Source organism: Pseudopodoces humilis, chromosome 16, assembly GCF_049639895.1.
Source record: "Pseudopodoces humilis isolate 2021_Gansu_Grassland_sample_001 chromosome 16, ASM4963989v1, whole genome shotgun sequence".
Taxonomy (NCBI): Eukaryota; Metazoa; Chordata; class Aves; order Passeriformes; family Paridae; genus Pseudopodoces; species Pseudopodoces humilis.
The window spans coordinates 7,791,305-7,816,564 of NC_142215.1; the positions used below are offsets into that span (position 1 = coordinate 7,791,305).

Sequence of the window (25,260 nt, forward strand, 5' to 3'; positions counted from 1 at the left end):
TGATGGTTCCTTTTACAAGTGTACTCAAGGATTTGTTATATGAGTCTTTACTCCTTCCAATGTAACAGTTTATGGGCAAAGCAAAGGGAAGATAGGAAAAGGATGGGACTGTTTTGGGGACTAGGGAATACACACTCAACATGAATAAAGTGTAAAGGAAATAGATGGAAAAAAATCTGGAGAAAGGGAGAAGAACGTGCTGCAAGGTGGAAGATGTGTGGGGCAAAGCACGGGAGGCGTGGGGGAAGCCGAGAAGGGGACTTTGGCTGAGCGTCACAGCTTCGGCTCCAGCTCGGTGGCTTGGTATCACTTTCTCCAGTCAGGCAAGGGCGCCGAGGGCAGGGAAAGTTAACATGAAGATTAAAACATCAGAGGGCTGTGCCTTTAGTGGCTCTGACATGCAGAGTAATCCCATGCCCCAAAGCCTAGGGAGGAAGGACAAGCGGTGAGCCCTCCCCTGGCTGGCGGTGTGCGGGGCAAGCAGAGGTAGGGGATTGAGGAGGGTGCAGGGGAAGCTTGGCATCTTGGGGACTACAGTTTTCCCAGTAAGGAAGAGGTTAAGGTGGTCCAGAGCCATGAGAAACGTGTGGTGAGGAGGTGAAAAGGATTGGAGTTCTGCTCCATCAGAGACAAGTTGGTCTGTTCTCAGCCAAGCACTGCTGGACCATTTCTCTGACAGAGATCATAACCACTCCATTTTTTTTCTTTCCTTCCTAGATCCCAGTGAGTGGACAAGGAACTTTTGAAGCCTGTGAGTTGGCTACCACCTGCCTGGACTTGCCATCTGACTTCTCCGAGTTTCTCCAGGAGGGTCCCAACCTGCTTCTCCATTGGCCCCGGAGAGGAAACAGCTTTGTCTCATGGACACAGTGGATTTCTGCATCACTTTGAAACACAGCGGTGCAGCCATGGGGAGGGAGCCAGGGCAACACAGGGAGCCAAGGGATTATCCCACATCACTCCTGTATGTTGCCTTCAGTGCCCTCAATACCCCAGAGCAGGACCAAAGTGCTTAGGCAGAGAGACCTGAGCCAGTCACTGCTTACCTGGTGAAATACCAGGTGTGTGAAGTCTGGAGGGAGCTTTTAGCCCCCGGCTTTGCTCATGGAGCAGAGCTCGGCCCTTGCTGCTCTTGATCCCTGGGTCTGTGGAGCTGTGGGAGTGCAGCCTTCCCAAAGGCACTGTCCTTGGGGCCCAGAGGACCATGAGCCTGTCCAGGTCAGGCAGCCCTGCTACTGTTGTACTGCACCCTCTCTTTTCCTGTAAGAGAAATGTACTGCCTGTAATTCTCCCCCATTCAAATCCCCCCCACCCCATGCACTGTTGAAAATAAACTCTCCCTTTTGCAAAAGTGAGCGTGTGATTTGGTGCAGTCTCGAGATGGAGGAGGCAACGGGCACAAAACAAACCCAGGCAAATCAACAGGGAAGCGGGAGCAGCCGAGAGCCAAGCAGCCGGGCTGCGCCGTGCCCCGCATCAGGCATATTTCCCTGAAAGCCCGAGCGAATCCCTCGCCGCTCAATGATCTTTATTTGGTCTGAACCCCGTCTGGGAAGTAACCGCTAAACCCAATGCAAACAGACCCCCGTGAAAGAATATAATGAATATGTCTCTCAAATGATTTGGAGCCCTTCTGCCTGCAGAGCAGGGTTCCCCATTGTGCCCCGCTCCCGGCGTGCTCGGGGCAGGCTGCGCGAGGTGGCCGCTTTCCCAGCTGAAATCCGAAAAAAGCAAACAATGGGTCAAGGCCGGCATTGTGCGAGCCCAGGCAGGCAGAAGGAGCGCAGCCCGGCATGGCCAAGTTCAAGGCTGGGCAGGGGGCCGGGCGCGGGGATGCTAATGGGGGCTGTGCGGGGGCTGCGGAGCAGGGGGGCCGGGGGGTCTGCGTGCTCTTACCCTGTGCAGCCCTGAGCACCCAAAAACCACCTTCCAGAGAGGCAATGATTGCCAAGTGCAGCGAGGGGTGCTGGGGGCATTGGTGGTACTGGGAAGGATTTGGGGTGCTGGGGGGCTGATGGTGCTTGTGGGGCTGGTATTGCTGTGGGGGATTAGTGTAAGTTGGAGGAGAGCTGATGCTGCTGGGGGCAGACTGGTGCTGTGGAGGTGTTACGAGGGAGCTGGTGGTGCTAATGGATATTACTGGGGGAACTGGTGCTGGAGGAGGGCTCTAAGTGGAGATGATGGCACAGTGCTAGTGCAGTGGGCATCCTTGGGGCGATCTGGGCTTGAGAGCCTCGCAGAGGACACAGCCCCTTTGGGTCTGCCTGGCGCTCCAGGCCCGAGCAGAGACCCCCCCCCACCCCCCCCTCATCTCCCCACTGCTCCCCCCTCCCCGGATGAAGTGTGCGGAGACAGGCGGAGCGGCCCGTGGAAAAACACCATGGAGGGCCTGCACAAAGGGGGTTTTATTCAAATTTGTTTAGAGTTTAGCGGATTTGCATGAAAAATGTGTGAGAAAAGCCGGCTCCAATGACCTCATCCCCAGCTGCCATTAATGTTCAATTAAGTGCTGAATAGTAGCAAAGGGGGGACCGGCCGGGACGTGCAGAGAATCCAGGCTCGGGCGCAGACTGTGAGAAGCGGGCGGCCCCCCCGACCGTCTGGCCCCGGCCAGCCCCGACGGGGTCCCCCCTCAGCCGCCCCGCTCTGCACCGGGAGGTGTGCTGAGCCCGTCGGGTCTCAGCCCGTCTGGGTCATTCCCTGGATCAGTCGCATTCTGAAGCAGAGTGCCCCCCGCCGCGTCAAAGGTGGGTGTTTGGAGGGGGTAATGCCCCCTCTCTGCGTTGCCGGGGCTGTTGTCACTCCCCCCGCAGCCCGCCTCGCCCGGCCCGAAGCCGCTCTCCGCCTGGCAGACGGTGTCAAAGCCCAAGTTCAAGTCCACGCCGAGAGGCTCTGCCCTGGGATTCCCAGCTCCTTTCCATCCTCCGCCTTTTGTTCGCTTCTGACAATTGCTCTTTATTTCTTACACACCCCCAGCCTCCCCCCCGCACCCCCCTCCCTGCCCGCACTTGGCACCGTTTAGCTGTCTGCCTGCAAACTTAACAACCCCGGTTCTTGGTATAAGCACTCAAATTACCCTTCTTTCTACATATAAACACGGCCCGGGGTGTGCGGCTCTCCCCGGCCGCAGGGTCCCCCAGGCACAACCCGGCTCCCCCGCACCGACCCCGGCCCCGGCCGGAGGAAGTTTCTGCTGCGGGACACGGCAGGAGAAAACGAGCCGAATACAGAACCCCAGCTCTGCGCTGCTCCCCCGGGCCGGCGCTCAGGTAAGGGAACACACCCCCCATTTGCTTTTGGGGGGCTGCCTCTGCTTCGGGGCGTGATGACACAGCAGGTTTTGGGGAATGATGGGAGGGTGTCTCTCTCTAGGGGTTCCCAAGTACTCCTGGCAAATCCAGCCCTGACTCGGGCACGATGAGGAGCCCCGAGCCGACCTCCCCCGGGCGTGCGGACCCACCCCCGGCCGGGGTGCGGCGGGGACACTGCCTGGCGGGGGCAGTGGGAAAGCCAGGGGAGGTGGCCTTCCCAAACCTGCCTCTGCCCCGGCCTGCTTCTCTCCGCCCCCCTCAAGAGGGGAACACCCACCCGGGGCGCGGACCGCGGGGTTGGGGGGCCTTTGAGGGCCGGCACCCCCGGGGCTCCCGAGCGCCGACACCCCCGGGCCCGCTGCTCTCCGGGACGGGGCTTAGGGGAAAAGTCCTCGCCGGGGGTCAGCAGCACCATCCCAGCTGGGTCACACCTCCCTCTGCACAGGTGTGATGACATGGTGACCGAGGTGCTGACCCCACAAATAAACCCCTTCGCAGTACCTGCGGTTGGGTAGTGCTGGGATAAAGTGGTCGCGACGGGGCGAGTTCGGGGGCCTCGGGCAGATTTAGATTTTCGGCTGATTTTATTTTTTTTAAGACAATTTCGGGTGAAGGAGGGGGGGATAAACACACATGTCCCTCCTCTTCCCGGGGCTAAAACAGAGAAAACTGACGGAAGAAGCGAACACACCTTCAACGGGGCAGCGAGAGAGATTTGGGAGAGCGAGAAAGGAAAGGAGGGGATAAAAGGCTGAGAAGGGACAGGGAGAAGGTGGGATAACGGGTGGGGAGTCAGAAGGGTGTCCCCCGAAACCCGTCCTCGAGTCCAGCGCAGAGACGCGGGCGCCCTTCACCGGCACCTCGGGGTGGGGCGGCCCCGCGGCCCGGGGACACTGGCGGGGCCGGGCCGAGGGCCGAGGACTGTCACGTCGCATCGCGTCACGCAGCACCGTGTAGCATAATACAGCGCCATAAATTATAACAGAACATAAGGATATACGTGTTCTTTACATATGTATGGAATGGAACGTATGTAATGCTGTATTGCATTGCAGTCGGGAATCGTCCCCGCGTTTCCTCCCGGTCCCAGCGCCCCGTGGGGTGTGGGGAGGTCGCGTCCCCGCCGAGGGTGCGCTGGGGTCGCCACAGCCTCGCTCAGAGAGGGGGGACAGAGCACTCCCCGCTCCCCAAAACAGAGCCCTTCTCTCTCACGTGCGTGTTTGAAAATAGCGGCGTGGGTGCACCCTGGCGCCGTGGGAGAGGCCGCGCCTTTTTATTTTGGTGGCTATTTCAAAAACCCACACTCGCACCGCTGCCTCCAATGTCCGTCCCTTCCGTGGGCCCGCACGTGTGAATGTACGCACGGCTGCTTCTCCCCACTGGTGCCTGTGGACACCTCTCGCCCCCGTCAGCAGAGGTGCCAGGGGCGAGCTCCTCCGGGACACCCACCCGCGGTTCTGCACCCACCGGCGACTTCACACGATACCGGCGGACCCACAGAGGTCACGAACTGCCGAGGGCTCAGCACCCGGCGAGAGTCGGAACCCCTTTGAAGGATGGAAAATACTTTTCCCCCGGTCGGTGGGAAATCAAAAATATCCCCGCGCGTGGAAACAGTGAAGATTGGGCTCTGGGTTTGGGGAAAGCGGGATAAAGTGGGGGGGGAAAGGAGGGATGGAGGTGAAAAAGGAATGGAGAGGGATACGGAGAGCTGAAGGAGAGGATGGAGGGATGGAAGGGAAGAAGGAAAGATGGAAGGATGGAGGAGGAGAAGGAGGGATAAAGGGTAGAAATGGAGGGTGAAAAAGGAGGGATGAAGGGTAGAAAAGGAGGGACGGTGGGTGTAAAAGGAGGGATAGAGGTGGGATAAGGAAATGGATGGAGGCGAGAGAAGGAAGACTATAGAGCGGGAGAAGGAGGAATATAGGGTGGAAAAGGAGGGATGGAAGGGAAGAAGGAGGAATGGAGGGTGGAAAAGGAGGGATAGAGGGAGAAAGAAAGGAGGTATGAAGGGGGGAAGGGTACCGCGCCCCCGATTGGCTGCTGAAGCACAAAATCCGGAGGTGGGTTTGCGGGGAGGGGGCACGGAGGGGCCGAGGAGTGCTGGGGGGCAGAGGTGGGTGCTCGGGAGGCTGCAGGTCCCCCTCGGCAGCCATTTTGTGGCAGTACCTGCCTTGGTGCCAGGGCTGGGCGGTGGGGCCGGAGCAGAGCCCTGCCAGACCCTCCCCGGCCCGGCGGGGTGGTGAGGGGCGCGGGGCGGGGGGAGGCCTCCACGCCACGGTGGGAAACGTATTACCGCGCCCGCCACGCTCGCCCATTGACAGAGATAAACATGCAAATGAGTTTCTTTGCATGTCATTAGCATACAGGCAGATTGCGGGGGGAGGGGCCGCAGTGTGCGCACTGCAGCGTGCTTTAATGCAACACCCAAACAGCCATTGCGGGTCTCTCCCGCCAGCAGCACCTGCGGCTCCCGGCGCCCCCCGCTGCGGGCACTGGGACCCCATCACCCCCTCGCAGCCCCCGGCCCGCCGAGCCACCACTGGGGCTGCCCCGCCGGGCGCCCGGCTCGTCCAGCCTGCCCGGGGCTGCAGAGCACAAGGATACGCAGGGATAAATAAAGCCAAACCTCGGGAAGCGGCTCTTTTGGGGCTGTTTCTGTGTTTTCACCTTTTTCTGTGTTCTTTCACCTTGTGCAGGGAAGGAAGCGGGCGGGGGGCCCTCAGCCGCCGCCTCTTGCAGCCCCGCTCCCGCCGCTGCCCTTAATTGAGTGGGTTGGGTGGAGCGGTGAAAGGGAGTGACAAAGCCGACGAATTTGGTGAGGGAAGGTGCAGGGGAATGGGTGCCCGGGATAGGGGATCCCCACGGCTGCCGGAGCTGGGGAGCGGCCGGGGCGCGCCCTGCGGGAGTGCGTTTGCAAACGACGGATGCGAACCTGGGGTCTGTGTCCGTCTGTGGACACGGGTGTGTCCGCGACCCCCGCGTGTGCCGCCCCGTGGTGCCCGCACACGCGTGTTGCATCCCCGCGCCGTACGCGTGTCCCCACTCGGGTGGGTGTGTCACAGCGGCCGGCCACCACCCGGGGTGTATGTGCGTGTCCCGCACACGCGTGTGTGAACCAGAGCGGAGGGTGTCTGCACGCACCCCGGGAACTCTTGGGGAGCATTTCTCCCGCGGGCGAGCACCACACCCACGGCCAGGGGGGTGCGGAGAAAGGCCGCCGCCCCTCGCTCGCAGCTGAGATGGGGGATCCCTCTCGGCCGGGCTTCCCCTCCGTGCCGGCCGTCCTGCGGCGAGGGTGGCACCGCAGAGGGCCCCGCCGTCACCTCTCCGGGTTTTCGTTGAAAGGGGAACAGCTCTGCCGTCCTTGAGAGGAGGGCAGGCGAACAGTGTGCGACGGGCCGCGGGGCGAGCACAACGCATCCGTGTGGCAATTCAAGCTCAGCGGGAAAAGGAGGGCACCTCCCGGGCACCTTTGTGTCTCCCTCCCTCCCCCCCAAATCCCCGCACATCAGCCGTGAGAGAGCGAGGCAGCGCCCTGGAGCCGCGGGTGCGGGGCTGGCTGCGGGGCCCCGGCGCCCCTGGCAGCGGCCGCTCGGGGCCCGCGGGGACCGGCCGGGGAATGAACCCCAAACCCATTTAGGGGGCACTCCCTAAGTGTGCGGGGAATGCACCCCCTTTCTTCTGCGTGTCCCCGAGACACGGCACAGCCCCCCGTCCCATACCTCCCAGAGCAGCGGCTCCTCGCTCTGCAAAGAACCTGCTTTTTGGTCTCGCAAGTACACCCGATTTTTATTCTTGCAAAGAAACACACTTTTCATTCTTCCAAATAAACACGATTTTTAAGAATCTTGTAAATAAGCCCGATTTTTATTCTAGCAAATAAGCCAGCTCTTCTCCGCCCCGGTGTTTTATTTCTGGCCGGGAATGACAAGGCGGGAGAGGATGCGGGGCCGGACCGTATAGTGTTTTGGGGAGGGGAGAACCCAAACTCCGGCCGGCGTTGAGAAATTAAATCGCCCTGGCTCATCTCCGTGTCCCAGCACAGAGGAGATAAAAGCGCCGGCGAATTTGTTTTCCAACACAATTTTTTAAACCCCGAGTATATCCCTTTGCGCGTTTGTCCTCGGGAGAACGAAAATTCACAGAGCAGCCCGGTAATGATTTTTTTTTCTGCTGAAAATTCCTCCCAAACCCAGTTAATAGATTATGATTACAAATAATGCCACCTCTTTTTTCAGCGACTTAATATAAAACTGGAAATTAGAAACACCGTTGTTTTTCCATTATTATTATTATTATTATTATTATTATTATTATTATTATTATTATTATTATTATTATTATTATTACTATTATGTGTATGGTTTGTTTTGTGTTTAGTGGGGTTTTTTTTTAAGTTTGGGGGTTGGGTTTTTTTTTTCAAATGTACCTGAAATATAATTTTCTTAAGCTTAAGCAGCCTTGCAGAACAGCAGTCCGGATAAAATTTGGAGATTTTGCCTTTTAAAATGACAAAAGTGTTAGGCGAAGGTTCTGGGAGAAGCCCCTTGGCACGGACAATGCTGAGCGGGGATAACTCTGTCCGGCGTGTGCCACTTACGGGAATCATCCTTTTAATTTTACTCTCGAGTAAGAGAATTCCAAGAGTCTGAAAAAGTGATTTATGAAGACCTTGAGACCTGCGGCCGCCGGGGCAGCCCCGACAACCCCGGCCCCAGCCCGTAGCATCCCCCGAACCCGCTTTCCATCCCCCTGTGCCCGATTCCTGCAGGATCAGGACGGCAGGGACAGCCCTGAGCTGCCGGGCAAAGTTTGCAGTGCTGGACAGAATTGCTGCCAGGGCTGTGTGGGGCTCAAGGTCCGGCCCGGCTCTGCAGAGCCGGTCCCGGTCTCTGTCCAGGGCTGTCACCATCTCCTGCCACCGACCCCAGGCACAGTCCTCAGCCGGGGCATCTCCGGCTCCGGCTTTGGGGCCAGCCACAGGCGGGGAGGAGGAGGAGGGGAATGTGGTTAACGAAAGAGGGCTGTATTTCTGGCAGCAGGGCCAGCTCTTTGTCGCTAGGACCGGCCAGGGCGACCCCGGGTCTCTGGCACCCCGTTTCACCGTCGGGGCACGATGTGGAGTCCACACCGTCCCCAGCACCGGGAGCAGCCCGCATGCCGACGAGGGTGGTGGAGGCTGACCGAGCCGCTCGATATTCATTAAAACAGCCCGTCAGCTGCATTGGCGTCCCTATCCACGATTTCCGCGCCCTGGCGGGTGTGTTTGTATTGGAGTGGGCTCTGACCGGTGCCAAACCATGACCCGTCCCCACAGTACGGCCCCGAGGCTTGACGGCCGCTGCGGAGATCCCAGCCCGGTACCGAGGGGAAAAGGAGGCGAAGGGTCAAGATCGGGCCGGACCAGGAGGGTCACTCCTCCCTCGGCCCGTCGGGACCCGGCCGGAGGATGCGGGGGGACCCGGCGGCGCCGCGCCCCGACGGCGGCCCCGCCCCTGTCCAGGGTCCTGAAACAGTCTGGGGCCGAGAGTCCTCCGAGCAGCCGACGGGGGGGGCTCGGGGCCGGCGGCGGCGGGACCCCGCGGGGTGCGGGAGGGACCCCTCTGTTGCGGGGAGGGACTTCTCGGGTGCGGGCCGGGAGGCATCGGTGTATGGGGCGGGAGCCGGGAATGCCACCGAGGAGACGGCGGTTCTGACGGCGGCGAGACTGGCCGGCAGCTGTAGGGCCGGGCCGCGGGCCCGACGGCGCGTTTCCATGCGCTATTCTTCCCCGATTTACTGCTTGTCACCGGCAGCTCAATGGGGGTCCCCCCGTCTCCGGGACCTACGCTGCCTTCCCCCTCTCCCGCCCCCGCCGGCCCCGGGGCCGCGCAGAGCCGACCCCCCGCCCCCCCCCGGCACAGCGCTCTGCCCGGCGGCCGCTCCCCTGCACGGCTTCGGGGAAGTTCAAGAAGTTGCCTGGCCCCGCTCCCTCCGAGCAGGGCCAGCCCAAACACCAGCGCCTGCCCCGGAATATTTCACCGTCGGGCAGAAGGAAGGGAGGGGGGGAAGACGGCTTAAATCCACCCCCCCCCAAGCCCCTCGGGCTCTAATCTCCCATGCATCGTTACAACTGTCCGCAATGAGGCGGGGGAGGCCGGGCTGCAATTAGCTATAGAGCCGCTCGCCTTGCAAACAGAGGGGCTCGGATTATTGCAAATTCATTTCTATTTTCCAGGCCAGCGCTTGTATTCTCTGTTAGCATAAGAATAGAGCCAGGCCCTGTGAACTCCTCCGACCTACTGACCCCTCTCCCCAGAAATGAATAGCAGCACTTTCCGTCCCCCCCCCTCGCCAGCCTCTCCAGCAGACTCGAGCCACGGCCTAAATTCCTAATCAGGGTAATTTAATATATCTTAAGCCCCTGGCTGCTTTATTTTCACTCCTTTTTTTTAGTTTGTTTTAGGCATTCACTGGCTCTCACCCCGTCATTAGAGATCCTTATTTGACGGATATAAGAAGCTGTTATGAGACTACAAGTCTCTTTTTATCTTCTAAATAAGCTGTGCTTCCCCGTAATTAGAATGGTGTTCCCAGCCTTTGAGGCCTTTCAGGGCCGCCTAACAAAAAACTTGCAGGAGCTGAATAATCCCGAAGTACAGACTCCCCGGCCCAAGCAAAGAGCCGGGACAGAGAGCCGCGCCGGCCGGAGCAGGGGGGGGTGGGTGGCGGCGGGGGCACCCACGCGTGGGCTGCCCCAGCTCCGCCCGCAAGTGTGTCCTTGCCCGCACCCCCGGAGCGCTGGGGTTTCAGTGGGACCGGGACAACCCCATGTCCTTTGTTTGGGGCTCTACTCCTCGCGCCTCCACCCCTCCGTGAGACTCTCGCCCCCTCGCACACCCGCGCTTCTGGCGGCGTGACCCAACCCCACGGGACAACCGCTGCCCCGGCGCTCCACGGCGTTCCCCCCTCCCCGTGCCGGGGGATGCAGCCCCGGAGCGCCCGGCGGGGCGGGGGGGGGGTCCCGGAGCGCCCCCGGGAGCCTCGAGCCGTCGAGGGGATCCCGCCGGGGCCGCGCCGCCCGCCCCTCATTGGTCAGCGCGGGCTGACGGGGCCGCGCGGGGTTCGCGGATTGGCTGGCGGGGCAGTCGGGCTCGGTGTCGTCACGGCCGCTCGACGGGGCTCCCCCGGGCGCGGGGACGCGGCGGGCGATGGGCGCGGGGGGCCTGTCCCCTCCCTTGAGCGGCCCTGCAGAGCGCCGGGAGTGCCGTGTCTCCGAATAGAGATATACATAGGTGTGTGAAATAGATGTGGAAAAGCCGGGAAAGTGGCTTTGGGATAATTAGCCTTCTTGATGTGGTTGGAGAGTTATCTAATCCAGAGGAGCCTAAAGGCATCATTACGGAGACAATATTTCAGGAAATCCAATTCATTGGAGCAAAAATATGACATTCATTTTGCTGGTTATGTTATTACAAATATCCTTCAAAGCCGACATTTCACACGCCCTTCCTCCCCCAGAAAAAAAAAAAAAAAAAAAAAAATAGAATGACCAGACTAAAAGCCCCAAAGCTATGGACTGGGAGCTGGGAGGAGGAGGAGGCCGACGGCAGAGGGATCAGCCCTCAGCTTCCAGGACCCGAACGCAGAGGGCTGGACAGAACACGAAGGTCTTTGATGCTGGAGGGAGCTCCCGGAGGGGGTGCAGAGAGCCGTGGGGGGTTCAGGCAGAAACATCCCCAAACACCGGACACCAGCGCTCCGGCAGTCGGGGGCCGGAGGCCCCATGCCCACCTTGCTCTGGGCTGCGTGCTATTTTCAGCTCTGTCGCGGAGGAGCTTGCGGTGCGAGAGGTGGTCGTCCGTGGGCAGCGGGCAAAGGGCAACGGGCAGGACGGCTCTGCCTCGTACGGCCAATCTCGGAGCCGAGCGGAGTAAAAGCACGGCCCCTTCGGGCACGGCTTCCCCTCTGCCCGCGCTGCCCGCAGCTCCGCTGCCCAGGCATGGCAAGCGCCAATGCCACTGGTGATACTGGTGCGACTGGTGCCCACCGGGGAGCAGCTGGCCCGGAAATGCTCGGCGGGGGTCTCCCTGCCCGGATCAGACCGTTCCCCACCAGTGTTTAGGGCCGGGGACAGGCGCGGGGCCGCAGCCGGTGATGGGGTGGCTGTCAGCCGGTCAGCATCTCCCCGAATCACACTCAACGAAATCCGCTCCTTGGAGCGTCCCTCGCCTCCCCCCCGCACCTCAGACCGCCGGCCGCCCGTCCTGCTCCACGCCGGGCCAGGGACACGCGTGGGCCTCCGCCGGCGTGCTGCGCTCCGCACGTCTTTTTGTAAAGACACGGGCAAAACGGGGAAGGAAAAATGCTATTTCCCGGCCCTGGACGACAGTCTCTGCGGGGAAGCCGGGCCGCCCATCCAGACTCGGCTTCCCGAGCCATGACGGGCTCCGAGCGGCCAACGTGGGCTTGTCCCGGCGGGGCGGCGGCGGGTGTCGGTCCCGAACCGCGCCCAGCCCGGCTCCTCCAGCTGCTGCCACGTCCCCGCTCCAGCTCGCAGCCTGGTTGTTTTGTTTAATTAAACTCAATGTCAGTGTTAATTTTCCGCCTGGCCGGGCAGCCCTGCCTTTGCCGGAGCCGGAGTGTTGGTTACAGATGTCAACGCGCCCCATCGGGGCTGCACCGAGCCCGTGGAGTCGCGCTGCGCCCGCCACGCGTGGCCACGGCCGCGGGTTCCGGGCTGTGGCCGTGGGCTGCGGGGCCGGGAGAGGGCAGGGGCCGGACTTCCCCGGAACACACTCCAGCCATTGGAGTCTAGGTCCTGCATGGGCAAACAGGGTGGGCACTCCTCATTTTGATGTCTGTCGTGTAAAGAGCTGTCCCTGTGTGTCTCTCGTGGATTTCCACTGTGAACGGGGAAACTGGTGACAATCCATCTGGGAACGCTGGAGGTGCATTTTGGGAGGGAGCTATAGCAAAGAGGTCCCCAACCGAGATTCATGGCTGGCTCTGGAGGGCAGAGATGCTCCAGGGACAAGTGAAGGACCCCGGGCCACGCCCAAACCAATGTCAGCTCTGGAGATGACTCCCTCCCTCCCCAGAGGTGTCCCAGGCCAGGCCACGGCATAAGACAATGACAGGGAGGGGACACTGTCTTACCTGTTCCTGCTCTACTTTCTGCAGAGCCCTCAGCCCCAGCTCATTCATTGCCTTTCCAGCAGCTAGCCTTCTCTCTGTTCTCCCCAGTCACGTTTCCAACCCCTCCAAACTTTTGGTGGCTGCAGCACCCCAGGTGGCTGCCAAAGCATCTTCCTGTGCCAGGCATCCAACCGGAGCATCCAAGCCCCTCTTTCTGCAGGTTGGACTCTATTTAATTCCTCCTCAGACAGCAGCTATTGCACAACTCCAAAGTGCCTCCTCGCCCTGCCCTGCTGCCTCCCCAGTCCCTGTGGGATGCCTGCAGTGAGGCAGGGACCCACATGGCACAGGGTGAGCTTGCTTCTTACCTATCCTGCCCTTTTCTCTGCTCTGTCCTGCGTCATTCCTGACATGCCATGTGTCTCTTGGCTCTTGCCAGTGCCCAGAATAATCTTTTCAATATCCATGTCTTGGAGAGCTCTTCCTCCATGGATGTAGCTGTTTCCTTGCAACGTAGGTAATGAATTTATTTTCTCTGTGCTCAACAGTGAATTCCTCCTCCACTTGAAGGCCAAGTTCATTAGCACGATGAGTTCCTTTCCATAGCCCTCTACACCATGTCAGATCGTATGTTGGAGCAGCAGTGGATATTGTCCTGTTGCTACTTCCTCCCTCCTCCCTGGCATTTCCCAAGGCTCGCGCTCCTGCCTGCTGCAGGGGCTCCAGCACTGACTGCTCTGAGCTGGGAACCCCTCGGGTTTGTTATGCCACTTTGTCTCCTAACTTTTAACCGGTTATTCATTCCCCAGCTGCTTTTCAAACTTCCCTTCTCGGCAACAGGCTCGGCCTTATTTACCAAACAATCAGGTTTATTGCTGTTTCTCCCCATTCTTTGTTACCATTTCTATCTGTTTTCCCTATTAAACTCAGGACGTTGTGGTTTTCCGGACCCCCCGTAGAGGCCTTTTGGGGAAGTTGGCTATCCTCCATTCCTATTTACAAAGACCGATTCACACAGGAGGCTAAACTACAGCTACTGAAATAGCCATTTCATATTTAACTTCTTCTAAAAGCCTCACCTAAATCCCATCTTTTCTCACTGCTTGTTTCTGTGTAGTCGATCAAGCTGTTTTGCAACCTCCCCTCCTACTATCAGGGCCACCAGGGCATCCAGGCCCCCAAAAGACTGGGAGATTTTCTTTGAGATGATGGTTATAGTATCCAGTGTAGGAGGGTCTTCAGTGTAAGGATTCATACTCTTTTCTTCTTCCTCCATTCTCTTCTGCAGATTGCAAGCTCCCAGACATCCACCTCTGGTGCTTTTTATTTGTTTGTCATCAGCAAACCATTCCTAGAAATTCCCTTTGTCCTGCTTTGTTGATTTATGTTGATGCTGGGGAGTTCACTTTGGAGAGGAACTGAGGATGGGATCTGGGGGCTATAGGGGGCCACAACCCTTACACGGGTGACTGCTACAAACAATCCACCATATGCCTGCCCCACCCCAGTGAGGGGGATTTCCTTCTACTGCCTGTCCCTAAAACTCCCCACACGGATCCCTTTCTTCTGGCAGTTGCCATGGTCCAAGCATCCCAGTCTTCTTTCCAAGACAGCATCACATCCCAGGAGATAGAGGATGGACAATGGTGGGCCCAAACCAGGAGAACCCAGAGGGGCTGCAGAGTTGGCCAGTGTGGGTCCCTGAGGAGATCCAGCCCCCTGGCATGTGTCCACCCCCTGCCTTGATGGAAGTGCAGGTGTGAAGACGATAGAGGAGGAAAATGGGCCCTGCCTTATTGGAGCCCTCGTAAACAAAGCCACTTGAGTGGAGAGGATTCAGAGAGCCCAACAGCCGCAGGAAACTATAATTACGTTTAAATATTGTTAGCATCATTATCTTTTATCCGCCATCAGATTAAAACAATTATGGCATTTTCAGGAATCGTCCTTGGCATTCTCTTGACCGACGTTATCTGTCAGGCAGGAAATGTGATTTTCACTTGGAGAGGTGCCAGCCACCGTGCAGCCGGTCCCACAGCCCCTGTGATGGGAGAAGCCAGCAGCCAGGGTGAATTCCCATTTTATGGAGAAGCCCATATTCCCTGTGGCCAGGCATCAGTCACGCCACCCTCGTCCCCATATCACTCTGAGTTTCCACCAATTGGCTTTGGGATTGCCAAGCGGTGGCAAGGGGAGGCAGAGGAGGTGACACCAGCCTGTGCCATCACCTCTGCCGGTGGCTGTGGCAGCGTGCCGGAGAGGGTGGCCTTGGCAAACACAGCTCCGTGCCTGAAAGCTGTGGTGAGCAATTTACCCGAGGAACTCATTTCAGGAGATCTAGTCTAAGTTAATTAAAGATGGCTGGCTGGGGTCATCGCCTTGGCAACAATTAAGGGCAGGAAAGACGCCTCATTAGTAATAGTTTTTAACAAAAAACATAATTTTTCATATCAAGACAATCCTGGGCAAATGAGATGGGGGGCAGGAGGATGCTTTCTGTCTTTCTCTTTCCCCACCCTGTCTGTGGCTTAGCTCACAAGGCAGGACGGAGAGATGTGAGAACAGGATTGAAAGGAAAAGCCCCTTTGCAGATCAGTGTGCTTGTGAGAGTCTGGTGGCCAGTGGCCAGTGCCCAGGCAGCAGCACCAGAGCTGTCGAGAAAGGGGCACATGGATAATGGGGGTTGTGCCTGGAGGGCAGCAGGTGACATCCAGTTTCTTGGGAAGGAGAGAAGCCATGAACCGGCCATCACTGCTGTGCAGGGGCTGCCTGCACATCCTGACCCAGGGAATATTGTGCCAGGCTTCCACCCCCAGCCACCAGTGATGGGGTTATTCCTCCAGCTGTGCCTTTGTTTTTTAATTTCCCCCTTGTACTCCAGAAATCTTAATGCCGCTGCCTACTAATGCCAGGCTGGGCAGAGCAGCTTTATTTTCTACTTAATTAACTGTCATCCAGTGATTGATCAATTAATGATGGAGCCATCATGGTAATGCTCTGGGAGCTGGTGCACCGGGGCCAGGCCGAGTTATGTGCTCGCCTTCCTACTCCTACCTGCTCTGGCACCCAGCACGCTCCCCCCGGCACCAGGGCTGTGTTGACTTCTCTCCTGACAGCAAAGGACACTGTGACAGATGGAAAATCCCTCGCTCCCAGGAAATTTGGCCATTTACAGGACAGCTGCATGAGGGACTGGGGACCAGCGACTGGGGATCAGGAGTGATGCTCCTGCCCTGCCATCCCTGACTGGTCTGGGGTTGGCAGAGGGGCCATTTTCCTGCCGGACACAGTGCCTGCTGCTGTGTTAAGCTGTAGCTCAAGTATTTTTGCAGCTTCCCCTTGTCTTAGTCTCATTTTGGCTGGTCTTGACCACCTGGGTGATGCTCTCACCGCTGACCAAAAGGAGTCAGGGTTCAGCAGAGCCAGCAGCAGGGCATGTCTGCTCTTGGCCTCCTCCTTCTCCTCCAAAGTTGCCCACATGGCTCAAATGGGAGAGATAAATATAAACTCCATTCAGATATCCATAGAAACAGAGCTGGAGATGGAAGACCCCATGCAGATAAAAACCTTTCTCCTTCCCACACACTGCTATTCCCAGTATTATTCAAGAGCATTTTATAAAACCAGTAGAGCTGGGCAGGGACCAACAGAAATGACCAATAAGGTGTTAGCAGGAAAATCCCGGAATGCGGGAAACACTTTTTCTGCTGAATAATTTATCTGCTATGAGAAAAACCCATCAGGACTGTGTTTAAGAAGGGGTGAGGCTGCACCTGGAACAGTGGGGCCTGCCAGCACACACGTGCACAGGGCTGAAAGGGATGCAGCGAGACTCCGGCGCGGAAGTGGTGTAAGTCCTGTCGCTTAATTACTGTTTCCTCTCCGCGCCGTGAAAAGTGCTGAGATGCGGATTTGATGCGCTGAAAAGCGTCTGGCATCTTGTCATGAACCAGCCCATCTCCAGCATTCAACAGCTGGAGAATAAACCTCCCCACGCACCCCCAGGTGTATTCCTGCACCTACAACATCACCGCCTGTTTATCTACGGGTCGGTCCCGATGATAACGTGTTTGTTCAGACAACTCTGACGGCTGGTGGAAAAGAAAACCGAGTTGGTACCAAAGGGAACCAGCCGCTGCTCGGGGCTGCGTGTGCAGCTCCTCCTCCCCACCGGCTCCAGATTGAGTTGTTTGTCTCATTACATCCCTGCACACACATCCGCACCCACACACCGACACATATATAATCCCGTGCGTACAGCCAGGAGAAAACCTTATATAGTATTATAAACATCATGCTATTTTTTGAATTAAAGCTCAAAACTGTTCATTGGAGATGACACACGCAAAACGTTCAAGCCCAAGAATAGGTTTGGAAGCAACTCGGGAAAATATCAATATTCTCCAGCGTTTCCTTACATCCCAAAACCAATCCAACATAATTTCTGCTATCAATAATGCATGTTTACAGGGAGTAGACATTCAAGGAGGCCCATGGCTCGAGCCCTGCCTCCCTTTAGGGGTGTTGTTTCTGCACTTCCCTGGGCTGTGAGAAAGATTTATTTCACCTATCCTCATGGCAAGGATGTTTGCTGAATTCACCCCCCTGGGAGTTTTTTGGGTGAAGAACAGAGCCTTTTCTCTGCCTGCTTGGTGCCTGGAGGTGCTCAGTGGTGTGAGGTGTGGTGTGCCAAGAGAAGCTTAGGCAATCCCTGGGCTCGTGCCGGCTGCCGAGCTCCCACATGTCATGGCCATGTGGAGCCTAGAAATAAGCTGAGGTTTGGGTGGCCAGGAGGGGTTTGCAGTGTGCCAAGGTGGGGAATAAAGTGGGGGGTGGGTGGCAAAGAAAATCTCCCTCATAGTCACACAGGAGGGAGCAGGGAGCCGGAGAAACTGTGAATTCATTTGGAAAAGTAATGGATGAGCACCCTCAGCATCTTCCTGGCTTGTCTCCCCATCGGCTGCACCTGTTTGAGGCAGTGGGAGCTTGGCAGATCCTGGGGGGCTTTTGTAGGACTGACCATGGGGTGGAGGAGGAGGAGGAGAGGCCACGGGGGAGGCGGGCTGGTTGCTCACCCACACAAAGGGGCCCGGGCCAGCGGTGCCCAGCATGCCCTGACCCCATGTGGGGCTGTCAGGAGGGCACAGACATATTGTAGCCAGCTCAAAAAGATGGTTCAGGACAGAGCTGGAGCCATTTAAAACCAATTAATAACTGTAAACTGTCCTGGCCCTTGCTGTTCATTAGGCAACCACAAAGAAACTTTATTTTAGAGTTGCAAGTCCTCTTTTTTTTTCCAGAGAGAAACTTTTTAAATATGTAATTGGCTCTGGGAACCAGGACCCAAAGGGGTTGCAAAAGCAAGGGAAGCAATTGCCTTAATCAGTCCAAGATCCCTGATTTATTTATGTATTTATTTCGATTTCAAAGCAGTGCTTCTCATCATATCAGAGCCTTTAGAAGCACAATTATTCTCTCGACAGAAGAGCTAACCTAGGCTGCGATTATTTGCCTTTCTGAAAGGCAGCGGTTCCCCGTCAGCCGTCCTTCCCACGAACGCAGTCCCGCTCCTGCATCTCTCCGAGCGATTTTAGCATCTGAGAAACATTCCCCCCAGCCTTCCCATAGCCACAGCCCGCCTGAACACCCAGCCTTTCTGCCGAGCTTCCCAGCTTCAAAGAGTGGGGCGAGCGTTCACTAAATAATGATTCTTTATTCCTGTTCTTTTGGCTGCTTTTCAAGTGGTGGTCAGGAAATGTGCTCACGTCTTTATGGCTTGTAAAAGACACTCGAGACCACAGGTGGAAGGAGCTAGGCAGACCCAGCCCCAGGTGGGTTTTGGACCATGGGGGTTTGCTTGTGCTTCACCCCTGAGAAAAGCTTTATCTCCAGGCTGTGCCTGGAGCTGGGTTTGGAGTGGGATCGGGGTGGAATTCAAAGGCGATGCTCTGCTGGCCTGCAGAGACAGAGGGTGTTCCAGCAGCAGAAGGGAACGAGTGGAAAGGCAGGAGAAGAGGGAGCTGTCCTTTGAAAAGAAACCTTCTTGAAGCTGGGATGCCCAGGGTTGGGGCAATGTCCTGAGCCCTGGCTCCCCACCTTGGGAACACCCATCCACGGGGTGAGTGGGCAGGTCAGGGCTTGGGAAGGGCAGGCTGGCTCCTGTGAGGTCAATGGGGCCACTGGGGTGGATCCTACTCAGTTCCCTCCACCAGCTGCAAATTTTGCCCCATAAAGAGACAAATCCCTTTTCACTGACAGCCCTGTAAGGATCCCCATCTCAGGGGGCTCAGCTGCCCCATCTCTGGAAGGTTCCCGTGGCGAGCAGCGATACAACACCACATCCCCCAGCCACCACGGGGCTCCTCAGCAGCAGCACGAGCCATCCGTGGGCTCGGGAGAAATCCTCGCGTGTTGTTTCCCCCCCATCCCCGTCCCTGCAATGCATATTTTGCGAAGGTTTAATTGGCAGCAATTATTAACTAGCACAGACCCTGGAAACCTGCCAGTCAGGAAAATAATGAACCATTTTAATACACATTCAGCCCGTAAACAAATGTGGCTGCCAGAGCCATTGCGGCCGCCTGGCACTGGGAGAGGCAGCACAGAAGATCAGCAGGGAGACCCAGGGCAGCCCCACTGTCCTTCTGGCACTGGGCAAGAGTCTGTGTCCCCAAGGCCACCCCGTGTCCCTGCAGGAAAGGCCTCGCCTTTCCCTGGGGGCTCTCCACGGGACCCTAACACTGCCCTGAAACAGCAGCGTCAGTGATGGAATGGAACCAAACCCGTGTACATTTAAGGTGCAGATTTGGGCTTTGGGGTAGTTTTGGTGGGTGGAACTGGGTCTGTGCATTGGGAAGTGGGCACAGGAGACCCTCAGGACTGAATCCTGCAGAGCATCCTCGCTCCCTGCCTTGCCCTGCATCCCTCCCTTGCTCCCAGGAGCCCAACTGGGCTGCTGGCCCCTCCACCCTGACTCGCACAGCCACAGGCACAGGGAACAAACCCGCTCTCCCCTGGCAGACACCTCCTTTATCTGCCAGCAGGCTCCCCCCAGAAAGGTTTCCAGGGCATTCAGTCAGAGGGCAAAGAGCCTCCCCTGCCCGCTGCAGGCAGGAGAATGAGATGTGTCCCTAGAACACCCCTGGGGCACCGACGTCCTCCAGCTCCCCTCAGTACCCCCCTGGCATCCAGCTCAAAAGGGCAGGACCCTCCTGCTAAAATAAATATGTGGGACACAGGCTTGAGATTTTTCACTCAGGGAAATATTTCTGCAAAGGAGCTGCTTTAGGTTTATTCTAAAAGGGCTACATTTTTCTGTGTTATTTTTTAATTTTCTCTCTCTCTTTCTCCCTTTTTTTTTTTTAATAGTAAAATGGGCTGATGGTTCTTTTAACTTTCAGCAATTTGTGGAAATTAAAAAAAAAAAAAAAAAAGAAAATCATTTGCAACGCGACCCAGATTTAAATGGCACTCTGAAATGGATGTCGCCTGGCTTTGTTTTTTTACCTTTTTTTTTTTTTTTTAATGAACTCACTCCCAGAATGGTGAAAAATCTCTCAAATCTAGATCATGGAAGTGTCATGAATTGTTTTCCTGATTTTTGAAATGTTCCCGACAAATAATTTTTCTGTATCTGAAAGGAGATTATTTTAATCTTCGTTTTACACAGAGCTCAGAGAAGCATATTTTACCATTGGAAAATAAAGCAAAATTGTATAAACCAGAGAGACTTAAAATATATAAATTAGTAAAAAGGTGGAATCAGCTCTTTCCTCAGGTTCATGTACGTAAAAAGGCATTTTTATATCTTGCCTGAGCTGAGACTATTGCTGCCTGCTTTCAGAAGTGGTTTCTTCCCTTGAATTAAGTACCAAGGTAGTAAAGATACAGTATTTATAAGCCAAAAAATAAAGCAGGCACAATTTATTAAACAGCTACAATGTGACAATAAATAATTTTAATGTCAATCAAAATTGGATAATTGTCACTGAAATTTGGATTGAAAAGATAAAAGCCTGAAAGAGAGAATTGAAATCCAACGCTGGAGACGATTCCAATATCTTTGTTCCTCGCAATAAATATTTTGGGTGAGAGTTTAAACCAGCTCATTCTTAATTTGGGGGGAAAAAGGTTGAGTGTGGTAGACTTTTCAGAAATATACTAAGAAAATATATTCATATTTGGGATTGGTGAGATGAGCTTTTTTTTTTTTTGTGTGAGAAATGCAACAATTTTATTTTACTGTATTTTAAAAAAACCTGCTTGGGTTTTAATTTTCTTTTCAGTGGCAGGAAAGGGATGCTTTTCTTGACCCAGTGAATATTTCCCCTCCTTCCTCCTATTTTGGAAAACCCAAAGTCAGCACCCCTTGAATTAAAATCGGCCAAAGCCGCCCATGCTTTGGGACGGGCGTTTTTTGGTGCAGCCACACTCCAAAGGCCCGGGGAGCCCCGGCTGCTGTGGGGTGGCTCTGCTCCCACACTGCCCCAGCCCCACGTCCCTGCCTGCCGTGCTGGGGCATTGGGGGCAAGGGCCCCCTCCCCAAACCCTCGCTGAAACATTCCCCTTTGCTCCCAGGGATGTTCAGAGGGGTAACATGTGCATTCAGGGAGAAAAAAGCCCTTTCTCAAGGTGGTAAAAACCCCAGTAATTCCAGCATGTGGGAGAGTGGAGGCCAAAGACAGAGCTCTGGGAGAATCATCCTCATCACCTATTTCTTAACCCCAAAATGAGGATGATGAGGATGGGGTACAGGCAGGGTTCCTGGCCTCTGCTCAGTTCCCCTGAAGGGCTGAGACCCTCTGGGCAGGAGAAGGGTCCCTTCTCAATCCCCCTCTCCACAGCATTTCCCAGCTGCCCACCGGCCTCCGGCAGCGGCTCTGCCTTGGCACCGAGTTCAAACCGCGCCTGAACCGGCAAATATTCAACTGGAGTGGCCGAGGCAGAAACACTCCGTGTGTCTCTAGGGCAACGTGTTTGTTCTGCATCCCAATAACGCCCAATCCCTCCTTGAGACAAAGCTGCCAATTGTTTTACAGGGATTTAGGTGCATGGCATAAATAAATACACCTATTTTATATGTATTTGAAGGTGGGTACGTGCACACCAAATTAATATCCTCTACTGGTTTAAAGCCAGGGTGTGAGAGCACGCACGGATGGAGGTGTGGGCTAGGAGTGGGATGTCTAAGTTTGTCCCCGGAGCAGCTGATGGATGGACAAGGAGGAACCGGCGGGGGCCGGGTGGTTTTAATCAGCATGTGTGTGTGACAATAGTTGGGTGAAGAAGGGGACCTGACACCGGCATCCTTGATTTGTTATAAATCACACACATAAAAATGGGGGGGTTGGGGGCGGGAATTAAATCTTGGGGATCGTAGTGCTTTTAGTGCCAACTCAATTCCCAAGCTGGAACAAAGCTTTGCCAGCCCTGAAATAAATGATGCTTCACCTAATGGCTCTTATCCCTTCCCCACTGCCTCCGACCAGGAAGCTTTAGGGTTTTAATGATGCCGACGTGATGAGAAGCAACGTCTGGGCCTGGTGCTGATTTTTACCAGCAAAGGTAGCCCTGCCAGGTGGGGTGGAGGTCCTGGGGGACTCGTGGTGGGGAGGGGAGGCTCGTCCCCATGTCCCCAGGTCCCCGCTCGGCCGTGGCTTCGCTGATGCTCCGCAGCCGCCGGGCTCCTCTCTCTGCTCAATTGCACAGCGCGCAAATGGAATCGCTCTCCTCGCTGTGTTTGTGGCCACGGGAGTGGAAGAATTACATTGGGCTGAAAATAGTATTTACTTTTACTGATTGAAAAATAGATGTTAGGAAAAAAAAAATAAAAAAAAAGCAAAAGCAGGAATTGAAACTATAATTACAACAAACCATATGTAAACTCCCAGGTAAACACTGATTATACTGTGTCATTTCAGCCAGACTTTATTAGCAAGGGAAGAAGAGAATCTTCTTTCTCTCTCCGCCCGCGGCGGATGCAGCACGCAGGATCCCACTGCCTGCCATTTGCAGAGCACTTTTCACCCTAAAAAATCTCAGGTTCGTGGTCTGATCCTGCATAGCTCTCCTCTGCTCCATCTCCTAGGTGAGCCATGCCATTCCCCTCGCATGGCTGCAAAGAGGGTTTGTTAGGATGCTGCTGTGGGTGCAGATCTGAGCTGCCCCCTGGCAAATCCTCTCCTTCGGGGAGAGGCAGGGAAGGGACTGGAGTGTGCCAGGGGAAGAGAAACTCAGGGTGTGGGATCCAGCCTGCTCAATCCTACAGCATGTTGGGATGGGATGGGATGGGATGGGATGGGATGGGATGGGATGGGATGGGATGGGATGGGATGGGATGGGATGGGATGGGATGGGATGCCCCAGCTGCAGCACCCCTCTTCTCTCAGGCAGTTCACAGGCCCAGCTGCAGGAGGAAAGGGCTGCTCAGATCCATTCTTGGAGAAAAGCTGGAGGAGACAAGTGGCTGTAGCCTTGCCAGGCCCTTTGCCTGCTCCCTAGCAATGGAGCCAGACCCCTTTGTTGGGGAGCTGCATCCCCAGAGCCCAACACCCCAAATGCAGGAGAGGAGCACAGTTGGAGTATTGTTCCTGGACATCTGTGTCACACAGCGTCCCCCTCACTCACTGTCACAAGGTCCCACTGTGGCACAAGGTCCCACAAAGCCTCCAAAACCTCTCCTCCCTGCCAGGTCTGGTGGAAACAGAGCAATGCCATCACAGCATGTCAGTCTCCAGTGTGTCACTCTCAGGACACCTCAGAGCAGGTCGCAGCATCCCTCCTCTGCCCTGTGGTGTAAGGGTCGCCCGGCAGCACTGGCCCCTTCGGAGGAATGTTTGGGGGCTCTTGCCGCAGTTTCCTTGCGGGGTGGATGAGGGGAGATGGGAACGGAGGGGAAGAAGGAAAGCACGAGTAACGAGAGTAACACCAGGTATCCTTACACAACGGGGTTGAGGGCTCGGCGGCCTTACAGCTTTGCCATAGTGGCACCCTGTGGCAAAACGCATTACTACAGCTGGCAGGGGCTCCGGAGGGGGACACGGCCTGGGGGCCCTCACCCTGGGGGCTCACACTCCTCGGGGACACTCGCTCCCCACGCACGCAGGGATGGGATGCCGGGGGCTGAGCAGCCGGTGGTCCCCTCCGCCGCGACATCCCAGACCCCCGTGGCGGGTACCACCCATCTCCATGGGGTCAGCCGGGATGCTCATCCAGCCCAGACATCCCCTGGGATGGTGCCGGAATCCCGGCAGGCTCGCTGGCCATCGCACGCTCGCTCGCTTTGGGCTTTCCGGGAGCATCCGTGTGGCCGGGCGGCGTGGGCTGCGCGGTGATGCCGATCGGGCTGTGTGTGCGTGCTGGTTTTCTCCTCCCGGAGCAGACCCGGAGTGACGGAGCGAGCTCTTTGTCTGTCTTCGCCTGCCTGTCACGGCTCCCGGCGTTTCCCAGCCACCTTGCACTGCGCGCAGCCACTTTGGCAGGAGCTGTCTCGGAATTTTAATGCGGCTGATTAACGCGCCACGATGTAATCGTGGAGCCAGCCGTACCCCTGCCCTAGCCTTGCCTTTTGGGGGAATAAATAACCTAACCCAACCAGGCACCCCCACTCACGGTGCCTCATCCTCTTCTGAACTGAGCTAGAGAATGGGGCTGAACTGGAGGCAGGAGGTGATCCCAAACGAAGAGATCCTGATGCCTGTGTTCTGGCTCAGCCCAGAAAGCTGAGGGGTGTAACAAAGATGCCTCTGCCACCCTGGCACACTGGTAACAGAGGTGGTTTTGGGGCCAGCACAGGGATGTGTCACGGGTTGTGGCACTGCAAGACACGACAAGGAGTTTTAGGAAGGGTCACCCCTCCCTCTGGGAATAAGGGTGAGCAGTGGAAAACTCCAGGCAGAAGGGGAAATGGTGAAGGGGGAGAGGGTGCAGAGAAAGTCTGTGTACAGAGCAGGGAGAAGATGGGTGAGCAGATCTCTGTGCCACCCAGGAGATGACGAGGGGGAGTTATTGACATAGAGGACACATTGCTAAATTTTCAATCTGTCCCTTTCTTAGGTGGTGTTGACAGAAGAAGATGGGTAGGAGATTTCAATGGCAGGCACACGTGTCCCAGGAGAGGGTGAGACACCAACAGAGATGGAGCAAGAAATGAGCCTTGGACAGCTGCAGGAGAGAAACCCAAATGTTTTTTGGAAAGTAGGGTCACCTGCAGGCTGCGGGCACATCATGGAATACCCATCCCTCCAGACATCTGGGAGCACCAAGCAGCCATCAGGGCCTGGCATGGGTCCCATCAGCACAGGGGAAGGTGCAGGGCTGAGTGGGGGGCTGGGGGAGACTGCACCCTTTGTCTGTGGAGCTCTTAGAAGGGAGAAGGGTGCAGGAGGAGACCCCTCCTGAACATCAGCTGCTCTGGTGGGGCTGTGCCAGACCTCCACTCCAGTCAAAAATGGTACTGGGAAGAAGAGACACCAAACCTCTCTGCAGAAGGGTGGGGCTGCAGGTGCCTGCTGGGCTCGGTGTGAGGATGCCCCCAGCTCCTTTGGCCTTCCCTGTGGTACCCAAAATTCCCATGCAAGCTGTCGAGCCGAGCCCAGCAGAGACATGAGCAGACAGAAAGGGAAGGAAAGCAGGGGCAGCCGAAGTGACAGGGACCACAGCCTGGGCATCCCTGTGCTGTTCATGTGCCAGTGACTGGGAGCAGTGACGTGGTGCATCTCCTTGTGGCACAGACATGCAAGGCAGGATGCTCCTGGAGCAGAGCAGTGAGGAGGGGAGGTGCCACTCAGACCCATCACACAGCTGGGATGTGCTGATGGATAGAAGGGGA

At 56.4% G+C, this 25,260-nt stretch overlaps 1 long non-coding RNA gene across 1 annotated transcript in view; it reads left to right on the plus strand.

The window, feature by feature from the left end:
- The window catches only part of LOC148183019 (uncharacterized), a 35,258-nt gene extending 33,954 nt beyond the window's left edge, over positions 1–1,304 (plus strand). Inside the window, exon 3 of the long non-coding RNA XR_015773957.1 lies at positions 718–1,304. This is a non-coding gene — a long non-coding RNA (uncharacterized LOC148183019). The remainder of the gene's footprint in view (positions 1–717) is intronic.
- Positions 1,305–25,260: the final 23,956 nt, after the last annotated feature.